Source organism: Harpegnathos saltator, unplaced genomic scaffold (genome assembly GCF_003227715.2).
Source record: "Harpegnathos saltator strain DR-91 unplaced genomic scaffold, Hsal_v8.6 scaffold518, whole genome shotgun sequence".
In the NCBI taxonomy this organism is placed as follows: Eukaryota; Metazoa; Arthropoda; class Insecta; order Hymenoptera; family Formicidae; genus Harpegnathos; species Harpegnathos saltator.
The window spans coordinates 166384-182941 of record NW_020230336.1 but is presented as its reverse complement, the minus strand read 5'-3'; the positions used below and the strand labels follow the sequence as shown (position 1 = coordinate 182941).

Sequence of the window (16558 nt, the reverse complement as noted above, 5' to 3'; positions counted from 1 at the left end):
CGCGGCAATCTGACACACTTCCCGATGTCGAATACGGTGACGATCGGATGGAACAATACTCAATGAACGGTTCGCTAATGACGAGACGGAGATAGAGTGAATTTCTCGAGATAATCGAGAGCGAGCGAGGCGCGCGAGGCGCGTGTTATCGGATTCCGCTGTGTCTTTGTTTACTCGCGCGCGGAGCCTCGGATGAAGAAAAGCTTTGGAGTCCTCGGCACATCGCGTATCCTACAATTGTCTCGCGTTTTCGCGTTCTCGCAATTTCGCACTCGAAACTCGATGAGAGTCACAGCTAAGTCACGGCTAAGACCACATCCGATACCCGGCACACACGTTAGGCACGTTAGTTTTGAAGAAGGCGTTTCACGCGAGAAACATGTGCACAAAGAGCTCGCGCACTGCGTCGCTGCACAGACTCATTTCGTCACGTAGACGTCAGTCTCACTTTGACTACTTAATCGAATCGGAATCGATTCGACTCGATTCTCAGCCAGTCAAGATTGCGTACTCGACACAACCTGAGCCGCGAAGGGCCACAAATGATGCAGAGAAAAGTCGCTTACGCGTGCGTAGGAATGCGTCCCATGTCCACACAAATTCAGCACTCGACCGATCTGACGTTGCGCGCGCGTATCGAGTACACCGATAATAACAGTCGATCGAGAGATCGACGCTCGCGTGGAAACCACGTGCGCGCGAGCGGACCGACGAAGCGAGTGTGAGGCAGCATCGAGAGAAAGCACGCGTCAGAAAGAGGCATGCGTCACGAGCACCCCTCGACGTCGTAAGACCCCGCCGGAGGGGGCAACAGAGAGAAAGAGTGTGTGTGCGTGCGTGCGCGTGTTTCTGTGTGATGTGTGTGTCGTGTGTGGAAGAGAGAGAGAGAGAGAGAGAGAGAGAGAGAGAGAGAGAGAGAGAGAGAGAGAGAGAGAGAGACAAGGAGAGGGATAAACACGCTGGAGGGGACAGAGAGGTCGAGTGGTGCGGACTCCGGGGGAGAATAACATGTCCCTCTGCCCCCTCCACCAACCCTCGAATTATCATCCGGGTCTCGTCTAATTCCTTCCTTTCCCGACCGACCCTCGACTTTCCGTCGCGCGCGCGTGTCTCCTTCTCGCTTTTCTCTCTTTCTGTTTCTTTCGCACCCTTGGCCGAGCGCGGCCGGTACCACAGACACCTTTTTATAGCGCACCTATTACTTCACAGCGAGTGTCACTCGTAGACACCCTGTATAACGCTGTGTAATGCGTTGTATCAAAATCTCTTGACATTTTTACCTTACTTCGGCGTGTGTCGCGCCAAAGATTCCTTTGACTCGGCTGCGCAAAGTTCGAATTTAACAAAGCCCCCCGCGCGCTTTGTTCCGTTTCGATCGGTCTCGGCTGTCCGATGAAATAAATGCGAATACACTAATTCATAATACATTCGAATAAATACGTCACGTCATTCTGCCGTTGTCACTTGACACGCGTTATATGTAGGACTCTTTAACTTGCTAATTAAAGTCGTCGCGTCTTTCAATCGGAATACATTATACATAATAAGACGTTATATATTCATAAAGTGCGAAAACCTAGAGATGAGTCGCGTGCTTGTAAAATTCGTTCCACGGTTGTGTGCGCTGACGCAACTGCAGAACTATCGAGAAATCATTAAATCGGAAGAATCTGGAAATGATCAGAAAACATAACTTCCTCAAGAAGGTCATTACCAGCGATGAATCACCACGGATCTATCAGAGATTCGAGGATATGGAGGAGAGATAAAGTAGAATGTGACGAAGCGGCTGCGGGCCGCTTTCAAAGATTAAGTTGAAAAATTGTTTCAAGAAATAGGAATAGCGCCGGAAGAAGATTGTAGCCTTCGGAAGGCGAGGGTGAAGAAGAGATTTTGAAGAGGACATACAATCGTCACTGACACACGATTAGTCAGCGAGAAGGTACAATACATACATGTATATAATATTGCAAGAAATGACGCGCGACACTTTCAGACGTCCGTTCACCTGCCGACCGTGTTCGCCGACAGTCGCCTGTCAAGTGCATCGAGGAGAAACTACGAGTCCCCCGTCGATAGGGGCAGACCAATTGTTATCACTCATAGATATTATGAACGACAAGAAGCTAGCGAATATCACGCCAAAGTGAGAGAGACTCTCTATCCTTCTCGTCGAAAATCAACGATATATGTAACTCTCAAGATGTAACGTCGATACTCGCGGGAAATCTTCTTCGAGTCGATTGGACAAATTTCTCACGGGACCAAACACGCTTTACTTTCTTCCGTGAATTTACAATGAATGAGGAATGGTCCCGAAACAACTCAGCTGACACGTCGATCGTCGAGCACCTTGCACATCGGTATTCGATATGATTAACTCGTACGATTTCATCGAACATCGTGTGTTGCTTCGCGGCGGAAGGAAAGAGGATACTTTCGACCGAACCGTCAATCTCTCTATCACACTCTATCGTACTCTCTTCCGTCTCTCTCTCTCTCTCTCTCTCTCTCTCTCTCTCTCCTCGTACGGGATACAGGTTGATCGGCAATTGGCCCAACACGTTCGTGTTCACGAAAGCGATCACGGAGGACACGGTGCTGCGATACAGCGACGGGATTCCAGCGTGCATCGTGCGACCGTCTATCGTGACTTCGACCTGGAGGGAGCCGATCGTGGGTTGGGCCCATCGTCGGCCTTCTCGTCGGCTCCGGCCTCGGCTTATTGCGCACGATACATTGCCGCACCGACAGAAAACGCCGACTTGGTCGACCGGCCGATTACGTGACGTCGTGCTTAATCGCGGCCGCCTGGGACACCGGCGCGAGGTGAGCTCTCATTAATTTGCTCACTAACGAATGCCGGTCTTTGTTAACGTTAATGTGCCGCGACGGCGCGACGCGGAATAAGCGATCGCGGTGCTAATAAGCGGCGAGAGTGATGATGCAGATGGAGGAAGGACGGATTTGAACAATCTGACGGCGCGAGAAGGACTACTCGTGACAGACAGCGGCTATAAATGTAATAAATCGATGATCTCGAATTCAAAGCTTCGACCTTCGACTTTCGTATCGAGACAGTGGAGGGGGAGCGAGGCGGGGCGGGGCGGGGCGGGGCGCGATTTGCAAGTATGATGCATCTCGGCGATTTTTCCGTTTTGTTAATTTACGGTTTCCAAGATTAACGAGCGAGCACAATCTGCCTCGGATTATTCATCGCGACGTCGATTGATCGCGATGGAAACACGCGTCCGACACCATTCCGTGCTTTGTACGTGTTACACTTTTTCTACAAGAATTTTCATTCAATTTTCTTGCCACTCGATCTTGGGATCGAGCCTGCAGGGATCTTTTAAGGGCCTTAAAAAATACATCGATTGATTGCAGAAGCATCGCAGTTCGCGTCGGGGACGTGGAAAGGACTCGCCGATATATAATTATGTGTCCTCATGTTATAGAGGCCGATAACCTGGGCCACGTTTCGAAAACACGTGTGTGCCCACAACTCCAAGATACCGGGTGTCAAGGACACACACGGCTCCACGGTGCATGTTTTGGAACAGTAGGCAGTGGGTGCACACGATCCTCACGTACCTGTTCCACTTGTTGCCCGCGGTCATGGTGGACGCGGCGGCCATTCTCACCGGCCGAGACCCAAGGTCGGCAATCATTTTTTTCAAATACATTTTATGGATCGCGTATCGCCAGAGCCGTGTTGAGGCGCGCTGGCACCCCGCCACCACGAAATCTAGAAGTCGGTTTAGAGTCGGGCGCGCGAAACCAGAGTAATCGAGAAGTAGCCGCCAAGCTGCATATAATCGTACACTTCAACAACAAAGACTGGAAAATTCAAAAGAGATTTTGACGAATTTACAATTTCCTCACTTTTTCTTCTTTCTCGCTCGGAACACGGTCAAGAGATGCCGATATTTCGCGCTCACGCGAATTTCGTATTTTCGAATTTTTTAGACAAACGGTACTTGAACTCATTGAAGCAAATTGTGAAAAAGTTTGAGTGCGCTGGATCGCGAAATCTTCGCATTCAACATGGATAATTTCGTCGACTGAGGTGAATACGCGAAACGAGTGTGGCTCACGGCATATTTGCAACTTGGTCAACAAAGCATCACGGCGAGCCGTGGAGGAAAGAGATTGGCCGAATACGAAATGTGTTTCTTCTATTATACGTGTACGAGCGACTGCGAGCTGTACGAGCGACTGCGATGCCTGATACTCACTCACTTTTGATACGAACATTTTGAGTATTCAAGAAGCACGTTTGCCAAATGTCAATTTATCTTGTTCGCTAGATAAATATGACGAACGAGGTATGAGAGATTAAATGAAATAAATATTACGCTCGTTCAAATTAAATATTATAATATTATATAAGTTGAATATTGACAGATGGAAAGATGACAGTCCCTGTATAGCATAGGATCCAGCTACTCACTCGTATAATCTGTTTCCGCTTTCCATTTATTACAACTAATATCGGATGGACTGACGTCGATCGCACACGATTAGACGTAATCGTCGATACGACGGGAATGAAATTTCTCGCTTAAGCGAGAATTAATCATTCAGCGGACGCACGCCCGGCTAATAAGATCGTCCAACGACTGGCGCAACGCGCACAATCGCCGACTAGTGAAAGTGGAGAAATTCGGATATCTATGTGAAAAGAAAACGGGAGATACGTATGGACGTATGTACGATAAACGGCGCGGTGGGATAACGTCGCGCACGGCGCACGGTAGTGATTTAGTGCGGTAGAGATTCGACGGCGATCCCGACGCGAGTGCCATAATGCGGCGCGTAGCCCGCTATCATATACCCGGTGCTACTCGAGCATATGTGCCGCGCTCGTAAACCACGCGGGCCAACAATGCGGCCTCTCCACGGCCTGATTGCTATTGTTCCAAAGTGCACGCGAGAGTGAGCGAAACGTCAGCGGTCACGGGACTACTCCTTGGCGCAGTCGCTCGGATAGGTCTATGGGAATAAATAATCGCCGTGTCGCGATATCGCGTTCATTCAATCGGATTTCAGCCGCTTATAACGCGATGCGTTTTTGACGCGTGTGAGATCGAGCGGGGCAAGTGGAGAAACCGTTGAACAAACAGCGCGACACATCGCGACTTTTCAACGATGGAAGCAATCTCTCCCTCTCTTTCATTATTACTTTTTATCTACTTCCTCGCATCATAGATCCACTCTTTGTGGACTTTTCTGTGTGTTTACAAATATATTCCGAATTTCATTTCGCTCGATTCTACACTTCTGTAAGAAATGATGTGTTAAATTTAACATATTTCATGTGTCTCGAATCATCCACTCTCAAAAATATGTATAAAAAATATGTATAAAAAACACACACATAACATGTAAAAAATTAACACAAAAATTTAACATTTGAATGCCGTCAAGAATCACACAGTTTGTGTTAAATTGACATACAATGAATGTTACTTCAACATTTGGGAAAAGTAATGATCTATGATTTAATGAAATGAAAATGTTAGACTGACATAATCTATGTGCTAAAAATCCAATCTTCACATACCAGAAATATTAACATTATATATTTAACACGAGATAACTGTTGTAATGAGGAAAGTAACACATTTTAGCTGTTGACTTCAACATATAAAACATGTCATAGCAAGAATTCATGCATTTACATAAAATGTGTTATTTTAATACTTGAAAATGTTATTTTAACACTTGTAGAATAGATAATCTTAATCTAACACAAGAAAGCCTATGGTAATACAACAACGATATGTTAAATTAACACACGACTGTGTGAAAAATTTAACACAAAACTTTCTACGCACAAATAATTTTAACAAAAGTACAAAATGTTTTTAACTGTGTACCAGCTACATCCCCCCGCCCGATTACCGAACCGATTACTATTCGTACGATTCCGTACAACGTGCGCGGAGATCGACCGTAGCAATCCGCGAGGTATTATTCCGCTCGGTAGCTGCATCTCGCGCATTCATTTCGGAACGAGAGGTGCGCCCGTTAAACGCGCTATGGCCGTTGCAGTCTACCTACACGCGAACTTGTTCGACCATCTATCTATCTATCTATCTACCCACCAACCAACCAACCAACCAACCTACCTACCTACCTACCTACCTACCTACCTACCTACCTACCTACCTACCTACCTACCTACCTACCTACCTACCTACCTAACTATTCACCTACTCGCGTGAATGGATTCGCGCGACCTGTCCCGTTTCCGCGGCACTCTGTTGCTCCGCCGTTCTCAGGCCGGTTTCCCCGCGCGTCAAAGTGTCCAAGTGATCCTAGTTTCGTACAACTACGATACTCGCAATGTCAAACAATTTTGGAATATTTCCAACACTACGAGAAAAAGAATTTACGACGCGTTTTTCTACGCTACGAACGTATCTAGAAATCATTCTGAATCGAGTCTCGACAAAGTTGCACATCGATTCTTACCGCCTGAGAATTGGAATCACAAATTGTCGACATCCCACGTCAGAGAGGAAGGAAGAACGAGAATTAAATGTCAGTAAGGAAAAGCTTTCTACAACGAGAGAACGAGAGAAACGCGGTTGGTGAAACAGATCGTGTCCAGTACTAATCAGTGCGCAAAACAGATTCTCGAGATCGAGCAAACGTTGCTCCAGAAAAAAATCGCTCGGACAGAGGGAGCACGTCGAAAGAGGCACGCACTCGAGAGGCATGATACGATGGTATTTTACAGACGAGTATTTTCTTCAATGAAGAAATCACGTACCTGGATATATATAATCTCCTCGTCGCTACTGCCGTTCATAAAGATGGAGGCGCGGACAAAGCGGTCGTTAACACGATAATGATATTCTTCCACAGCACATGCTAATAATGACCGCTAAGAAACGCGTTGTGAAAAGTCGTTGACTCGAGTACTAAAGGAATAGGGGAAAAAGAGGGGGTAGGGGGAAAGCAAAAGAACAAAAATACGATAGATAAAGTTACGTAATTCGACGATAAGTATTATATGTGCGATATAGTCGCGCGATAATCCAAGCGCATCCACGCGGTTAATACGCGAGCGGACGACACGGCTTGTTATTTTTATCCCTCTTCTTATTGAGTCGCGTGTACGATAAAATCGCCGTGAAACGCGAGAACACGCTCTTGCCGATTTCTGCTGCCGATGGCGAGTCGCAGTTTTTTCGAAGTTACTTTCGAAAGGTTGCGAAGCGCGAAAATGCGACATGCGCACGCGAGCGAGCGAGCGAACGAACGAACGGACGAACGAAGCAACGAACGAGTGCAAACAAACAGACGGTAACCATGCGTGAATGCTCGACAATTCTCTCCCTCGTTTGGAGCGTATCGAATGTAGAATGAAAAAACGAAAGATACGGTAGGAAAAAAAGTAGAATGGCGCGATGCGCGAAAACAAAAAAGATTCAGAGACCGGCCGGTATTCGCCCTTTTGACAGGACCTCGCCGTTTTGACAGAGCTCGACGAATCCTGACACGAGGAACGAAAGAGGCTCGCAAAGCTTTCGGGGTGGGGAAGGCCGAAGAGCGAACAATTGGAATAATAAAGTAACGCGCACTCTATCGGCTACCAGATTTGCGATCGCCATAATAACGCGTTGTCGTATAAATCCCGAATTATTCCTACGCGCGTTGAAATAAACTGCGCAGGCAGTTGTGTGTGTGCCTGTGGCCCACTTCCTACTTATTTTAACGAGACGCTTGTTGCTGAATCCAGAAGCGGCTTTATAATTAGAAAAACTCATTTAGAAAAGTGCGCGCTTCTTAGGTAACGTGCATAATTAATTGCCGCGTCATAGCGAGACAGAGTGCGCGTTATCCTTCCCTCTTAACCGTTATGCAATTATCAAGGTTGCTTAAAAAACTTGACGCAGTGCCTGTTTCGCGTTCGTCTTTCATTCTCGCGCACGATTTGACGAAATAACGCGAAATTTTCAAATGCGACCGGAAGGTAAGGAATAATGAAAGGACGTTTGCCCGAGTGGAAAATGCGATCGAAACGAAGGGGGCGGCGAGATCGAGGGCCGACCCGTTGAAGCAGAGGGGATGGTGATCCACAAAAAAACCTGCCACACGCGCACACGAGGTACCCCGATCCGGCGCGCTTTTTCATCCGTGTACTGCATGTAGGCAGACGTGTATAGAGCCGGACCCGAAAAGAGCGGCGTGGCGCGTCATTATTAATAGCGCAGCGAAGGGACACTGAGATGCGAACAAAACTCTCTCGCGGTTGGGGATTTCTCTCCCCCGCCCGACCCGTCTCCCTTCTTCATGGGGTCGGGATTCAGAAAGGGGAATATGAGCGTCCCGCTTCAGACTTGCGCATCCTGCTGCAGTGTCAGAGTTCATCTCGAGCAGATTAATTTCGCGCCCCGATATGTTTCGAACGGATACCGAAATTTCGTCATTTCATTTTCTCCCCTCGTTTTCATAAATACACGTGCGTCATACACGATACCCGAAACTTAGTTTCACATTTAATTTCTGGCATACGAGACAAAAATATTTCGCTGTCAAAATATTTCGCAATTTCCGTCTTGAATTTGCCAATGTCTACTTTCCGCTTTCTTGTTTAAAGAATAATTACAAAATGCCAAACTTAAATTTAATTTAAATTATTGGTGCACGATGTTATCGCGAAACTAAAATTTTGGCGATTCGCAATTTTACACCTTTTCAAGCAAACATAATGATTGAAAAGAAAGAGAAACCGCGCGATTAAAGAGTATTCTTGACTTTAATTTGTCGTTTTGTTTCGTTTGTTTGCTGTTTTGATTCGCGTCCTACCAAATTCAACGAATTTATTCTCCAGCTAGATTTTACTAGTTATCTGATCATAAACATTAATATTAGCGGATATAGGCGTGAAATAAATTGGTTTGTGTACAACAAATCCTACATTACAAAGAAGAACCGTACACTCTCGCATCTCTCCGTGCACTCTTGTCGCATCTAAGCACGAGACTAAGCATTTGACGTCTATTGTCAGTTCGAAGCGAAATCGTTATCGTCAGAGTGCGGCGAATTGTTTGACGTTTATTCTCCATTCGCATCGTTGGAACAACAATATATTCGTGGCACCCTGTATATCCTAACGAAATGGTTCTATGCTGCTACAAAGCGACAGTCATCAAGTTACATCAGCCTTCTAATTGAAGAATCGAGCACACAATAATGGCGTAAAATAAAGAAATAATAACTTGGGAAGATGTATCTACAACTTTTTGCACAATGTTGTACAGAGTAAATATTTATAACGTACATATAAAAATAAAATTACAGCTAGAAATGTGTGAATATAATCCAATGTAATTTAATATTCAATTATATGAGAAGAATTATTCGATAAGTTTGAAAACTTCAATCGAAGTTTAACTCTAGAATTGAACAAATGGACCCCGCGCCAATCTTCCTGTCAAATTTCTTTAAATAAAAAAAAAGAGGAAAGGAAAAATACGAGTTGGGTCATTGTTGCATCAAAGCCTTCGCCTGCGATTACGAAATTACAGCGATTACGTATTTCATCGCGCGTAAATATCCCAGTTTCGAACTTTATTATACTGTTATTGCACGGCCGACTGCTCAATTGTTCGGCGCGAAGCAGCAACGAGCAAGCGCATCTAATTGCCGTGCTCGCGGAGTTCAACGGGGGTCAACTGGTGTACCTAAAGCACTATATATCTAGCAAGCGTGTGTGGACCAAACGTCGGAGAATCAACCGCGCGACACGTCGCCGCGCTCGCTTTTCTCCGTTCTTACTTCCGGTACGCGATTTCCGGCGAGTTAAATCCGAGATACATTAAGATCCTCGAGCACCGCGGCGGAACTGGTAATTACACTTAGCGAGGGTGATAAGTATCATCGCTCGTAAAGTACGTAGTCTCCCTGTCATCGCGCACGCACACCTATACTGGGTGTCCAGCACCGGCGGAATAATTCATCTCGACGTGTAATTAATGTAAACCGCGATTTAACGTATAATTAATTTTCACGGTGTATTCCTTGATAGCAGATTTCTCTCTTGGCAGAAATCGTCGAGAGATCGACGACTCTCAAATTTGTTCGTGATCGAACAACGGAGAGGGATTCTGTTTCGCGGATGCGATACAATCTGATTCTTGATTAGAGAAAAATTATACAGCGAGTACAATAAGGTCTCTCTCTCTCTCTCTCTCTCTCTCTCTCTCTCTCTCTCTCCCTCTCTCTCTCTCTCCCTCTCTCTCTCTCTCTCTCTCTCTCCCTCTCTCTCTCTCCCTCTCTCTCTCTCTCTCTCTCTCCCTCTCTCTCTCTCTCTCTCTCTCTCGACATCCTGCGTGGAATCTACAAATCTTTCCGTCTCTCAATGTTAAAATTCGCATCTGTCATATGTTTTATCCTTAAACGCGGCTGTCCAGATCTGAATTTTACTCATTCGACGTCGACGACGCACGGTCAGGATCAAAATATTTGCAAAGGACACGCACGAGACCGCGTCTCGCTGTCACCTGTACGCAACATTCGAGTATTGTCGTTTCTACGGGATTACACCGCGGCGAACGTCGACAAAGCGGCGAGCGTGCGAACGTCCCGTTCCTTTCCCGTCTCCGCGCGACTAAAACGAATGGAAATCCTTCTTCCTGTCGGCACTTCGTAAATCGAGCCGATGTCCCGCCACCGCGCCGCTCGACGTTGACTAACGACGTATAGAGGCAGGATGTAGGTACGTATGTAGGTATCGGCGCGTCGTCGCGCGAAAGGATAAAGGGGATCTAAGAAAGCGAGACGCCAAGACGTCTTATTATTCGCAGAGTCCCCGCGTTTAAAAGTGTACTCGACGCTTTCAGCCACTCTGCGCGCATTAAAACCGGTACGATTTCGTGTACGAGTAGAAGCTTAGACTCCACGGGTGCTTCAACTACGCGGAAAGGAGAAGATCCGTACACGTTTACACGAGACACTTGAAATCCCTGACACAATAAGGAAAATTGACGTTACTAAAATTCCGCCGACCTCGCAAACTGCGCTTCTCGAGTCTGCAATTTCTTCTTTCAGGGACAAGATTTGTGAGATTTCTTTCCAGCTATCCGATTCCTATCTCGTCGAAACCTTTCTACGTAACGTAACGTTAAAATTATAATTCTGCCGCATATGAACGCGTGTGCGAAAGAGACACGCGTTAAAGATAAATATCGTTTAAGTTTCAAATTGTGTCTGGCGTCTTTCTGGGAATTTAAAAAAAATCAAGAGCTCGCTTATCGCACTCGGCAAAAAATCACTCTCACGTCTTGTCACCTCGCGACAATCCGACAATCTTTCCCATTGAAATTTCCCTCAACCCGCGACCCGCGACATATGAGAGAGACCTTTATAAAAAGATCATATAAATATCTCTTACCACGGAACATTGCATTTAGCGCTTTACCGGCTTATCCGCCTATTTCATCGTCCGCCGCTTCACCTTCCAATTTCCACGCGTGATTTCCATCCTTCTCTCTCGCATCGTCGCGGCACGCGAGATTAGAAACGCGCGCGGAATCGACGCGAGAAAATAACCGCGGATACTTTCGTATTCGACAATCATCGCCCTTCGCCACGCGGCGAAGCGCGATGATTCCCTCCCAAGAGAGCTCGATACCTCCCCCCGTGTATCTTTGTGTGATACGCACGTACGAATAAATACGCACGTACGTGCGCAGCGTATATACCGGGTGTATATGTCGACGTGCAACTGCAATTCCCGTTTTGCTACGTTAATACATATACTGATATATTATACACTATTACTACAGTCGTAAATTCTCTTCAAGTAGAGATAACCAGCACTTGGTCCGTTCGCGGAAAGAATCTCGTGTCGTCACGGCGTTCGAAAGGGTGGAGGAGAGCGCGATAAAAGTGGCGCGATTACAACCGCGAAGAAACGATAATTTATCCGCCAGGTCTCCGTGCGAAGATTCGCGCCCATTTCGCGAGTCGTTCACGGCCACGACGACGATTATATATCGCTATATATAATTCACGCGACTCGCGGTCCGTCGCGCATATTTCCGATGGAGCCATTACCGCTGATCTTTTTAAGGATAATATCGACGTACGCGGGCAAGTCCGCGGGCGACGACGATAAATTAATTAATTTTCTCGGTGACCTCGCGATATTTAGCGTCAACGCCGTTTGTCCCAATGGACGCGACAAAGGTAGGCTCACGCATGTGCGAGACCGTATAAAGGGTAGGTCGTACCATTACCTGCGCGCCGTGCATACTTATGTATCTTGAAACCGAGACAAACGGTGTATTACTACGGCGCACAGGTGAAAGGTCAATCGGCCTCCCGACTCGCCTCAATGGATTAGAAGACTCTCTGTTCTCTCCTGCTCTTCCCCTCAGCGATAAACGATGTAGTAAACGTTGGAAAAATTATCTTCCCCTTGCCGCGAGACGCCGCGAGTTACTCGCACGGCGATTCGAAGCTCCGTGTCCTACAGGTGCTTCGATTTACACAAACCGCAAAAGGTACGAATGATTTTGCGCAGCGCGAGAGGAATGATCGAGAAGTATTCCCTTCTTTTCGGCGGCTTGGTGGCTTGCTACACAATGATAATTGAAAGCAACGGAGGAAGCGAGACTTGTCCGGCTTATATATCGTAAGTCCGTTCTAAATGTCTCATACTTAATCATGTAATATTAAGCTGCCTTTATTTCGTAGCCGCACGCGAGCAGCGATATAAATATTTCTTACGCGCCCTTTATCTCTCTCTCTCTCTCTCTCTCTCTCTCTCTCTCTCTCTCTCTCTAACGCTCCCTGTAATACCGAGCCAGACGAGATGAAACACCCTGTACATTCGCGTGTACGCACGCACGCACGTATGCGAGGAAAGTCCACGTTCACGCGTCGCGGGTGTCAAGGGATTATTGCACGAACTCACGAATGCGCGTCGGGTCATTGTACATTGTACACCGTATAGCCGACTTCAGAAGAAGCAGCCCGCGCGGCCTGAAAGACGCGGTTGGCACATTTCTTTGTCATTTAATGTGTGTATAACCTTTTTCCACTCTGTGTATGTGTGTGTGTGTGTGTATGTGTGTTTGCGACGACTGTTGAGGATCAAGATAGGATTTAGGCTCATCAGCTTTTTAGAAAAGAAATAAGTCCGATCAAATCGAGAGAATCAAATCGAGTAAAGCTTGGCGTCTTGTGAAGAATTTTCGTCAAAAAGAGACACTTGCTCGTGTCTGTCGCGTGTCGCGTTGAAAGAAGCATCGAGAACGAAGCGAAAAAGCGTGGCGCATCAAAGCGACAGGGATTATCTAATCGCGATTTTCCCCGTCTTACTTTCATCCGCAACTGGTTCTACCACTTGAGCAGTGTACGGTACGCGAGCACTTACTTAGCGAGTCGCGTCAACCACGGTAATTATTATCGCGCCTTAAGTGCAACCACTGCCAACGAAATCGAGTGCCACGAGTGTCGGGCGCTTTTACGAAGGGTAATCCGCAACATCTAACAAGATGTTTTGACGTGTTGCATTTACGATAGGGAAAACGAAGATACGTGAACGAGCCGATACATATGATGCGCGCGAAATTGTTTCCTCTCAAAACTACAATTGCGCCTAAGATGATTTGGACGCGACAGCACCGACTAGTCTTCCGTGTGCTAAGGCGAGATCAATCAAATTGTTCGATAAATCAAATTTCAGAGGACACGTTAAATGTCGGACGAACTTTGTCAGGATCTTGCATGGCTTCGCTTGGAATATTCAAGACCGTTGAGAGATTACGAGAATTCGTGTCGCACCGAAATATCTATCGCGTCGGGGAATCTGGCGATGACCGGATATATTCCGCCTTTCAATCTTATCCTTTTCTGGACATCGAATCGTCCCCTCCCCTTCCCCGTCGCAAGTTTACCGCAGCTACAAGCAACCCTTCTACTTTACCGCCGATCGCCGATCTTTCCGTTATGCTAAGGTGGCTCGCACGAAAAGTGGTCACGTCCCTCGGCCTGATTCAACAGCCCCCGTCGGACGGTTACATCCTTTTCTTAAAGTGTCGCAACGCAAGAGGACACATCCATACGGAAGTGGGCGTGCACGAAGCATGCTCGTTGCAGACTCAAGAACCTGATTTTCTTAATACTTCCGACGCGGCGCTGATTTCTTATGCACAGCGGTTATATTATATATCCCCGGTTCCTGTCCGGTTTCTTCGACGCATTTTCATCCCTTGAGCGTTATTAGCATAACGCTCGCTTAGTATAATCTCTCGCTTTCGATACTTTGCATCATCCACGCTTCAACATCACCGAATAAAAGGAAGAGAAAGAAAAGGAAGAAAGGTGAGAGAGAAAAAGAGACACGTTGGAATAGTTTTTATCCGCTCCACAAAATCTATACGAAGAGTCGGTTCGAGATTGCCGAAGCGGCAGCATTTGTGTTCCCATGCATTCACGCGCGAGGTATCGAATATTTCGTGAAACGCGAATATCTGTTTGAAACACGCTGTACACCCACGTACACAGGTACACAGGTAGGTAGTTGCCCGACGTATGAAACCGGGCAGCCTTGCCGGCGAGTAGCATCGTTTCCACGAATAAAGCGTCTCCATGCGCGCGTTGCCGTTGTATCTCTATGAAGGAGAACCGAACGCGAGAAACGAGAGGAAAAAGCAGAGAGAAAGAGAAAGAGAAAGAGGGGAGAGGGAATACATCTACGAAGAAAGATGGAGATATCTATCTTCGGCGAGATACACGAAGAAATATGAAATTGCGACGAAGCCGCGATTAATATAACGGACACATACCGGTGTAACGAAAGAATCCGCATAATGGAAGCTGGCTCGGCTCGCTGTACATACGTCTGCACAAGGATTTGCGGAAGCGAAAATTTACGATGTCGAGGATTTATAGTATCAAAATGTTTGCGAAACCGACCATCAGTCGGTGCATCTGCCGCCGGACCAGCAAAAATAAAAAAATAAAAAAGAATCAAATTCACGGAGCCGATTCGTTCTTCCCCCGATCCGCGGAATTTACGAGCCGACGGTTTTACGAAAACAAGGACGACCGCGTCCAAGATTCGCGAAAACAAGCATCCGCATCAACCATTGGAAAATCGATCGCAACGATTGGCGATGGACCGAGTCTCTTTCCCCCTCCTCGTTGGAATTTGACGCGTGTGACGTCAGTAGGTTCGCAAAATTCAAAACTACTGCGACGGCAACAACATGGCTAACATTATATCGAGCAAACGCTCGTCGATTGACGCTCTTGCTCGTGTCGCCAAAAGATTCACGACACGCGCCGTGAGACGATATTTTATCGGGCCCGTCGCGTTATCGTCATTCCGCTAATTATTTATTGCGACAGTGTACGAACGTTACATGTCGTCTTTCTTCGAAATCATAATGAATGGTGCTCGCGGGAAATTTCACGGATTCCGCGGTTACATTTCCTATCTCGTTTCCTCATAATTATTTCTCGCGCACGCGAGGGACGCTGAATGACTGTCACGTGTTCACGATGACACATCGATTAAATGATGACAATCGACTTTCTAGCGGCGCGGACGCAGACACGATTTATCTTAATGGTCCGAAGGATAAACTTTCGAGAGATTCTCGCAATATTAAAAAAAAAATATCAGACACAGCTTTCTCCGGAAATTCTACTCTTTCTTACCCGTGTATCTGTGTTACGTACCGAATGTAGAAATATACTCGAGTTTGCACGCACCAAATGCGATTTGTCGGAATATAGCCCTGCCTCGCGCAAAAGACTAAAATATCCCCCAAGGAAAAGGTTGCGTTTCCTTTTCTTTGTTTTTTTTTCTCGTACGCACACGATCGTAATTGTTGGATAAGGACAGTCGAGTCGACAGCCTCGCAAATAACACGCGTATCGGGGAACATGCATGAGCATACGCGCTGCTGGAAAGGTTTCACCGAGTGAAACCGTATGATTGTGCCGCGCTCGCTCATGACGAGACCGGCTCTCGTACGCGGTAACGCTCCTACAGCCGTTCGCTCGCTCGAGATCCGACGACCTCGTTCGATTAATTTGCCAACGTTTCGCACCCACGACGAGGCGTCCGTCATTATATCCCGGATGAACGGACAGTGTGGGCCGGCGCGGAATAAGCAGGAAATTAGAAATATATCCGCGTCACTCTCGGCCGAGCAGATATGGCAGCGGATCGGTCGCGGAGAGGGAGTTGCATCATTCGCGAGTGTATGTCGGCTCCTTTTTTCATCGCGTCTTTTTCACCGCGGGTCTATACGCAGGACGTCGCAAAAGTGACACATGGCGGTGACAAGGAGTCGCTATCGGAAGGTATGCGCGGAATGCAATTTGCAGATTCTTTTTCCGTGGCGAATCTAACAAACTCTACGGTCGAAGTCACTTGTGGCACGTCGCTTGACATTTCGCGAGAAACTCAAACGTTTCTCAAAGTGTGCAAATTGCAAAATTGCGGATCAAGTCGGCTAAGGCGGATAAGGTGGAGACGTGAATTTAGATTAATTTAGATTAGAGTAAAAATGTAGATTGA

General features: G+C 46.8%; 1 protein-coding gene across 4 annotated transcripts in view; it reads right to left on the bottom strand.

Annotated features, from left to right (window-relative positions):
* LOC105181381 (rap1 GTPase-activating protein 1) overlaps positions 1 to 16558 on the bottom strand; it is an 89315-nt gene that overhangs the window by 63437 nt on the left and 9320 nt on the right. The window lies entirely within an intron of this gene.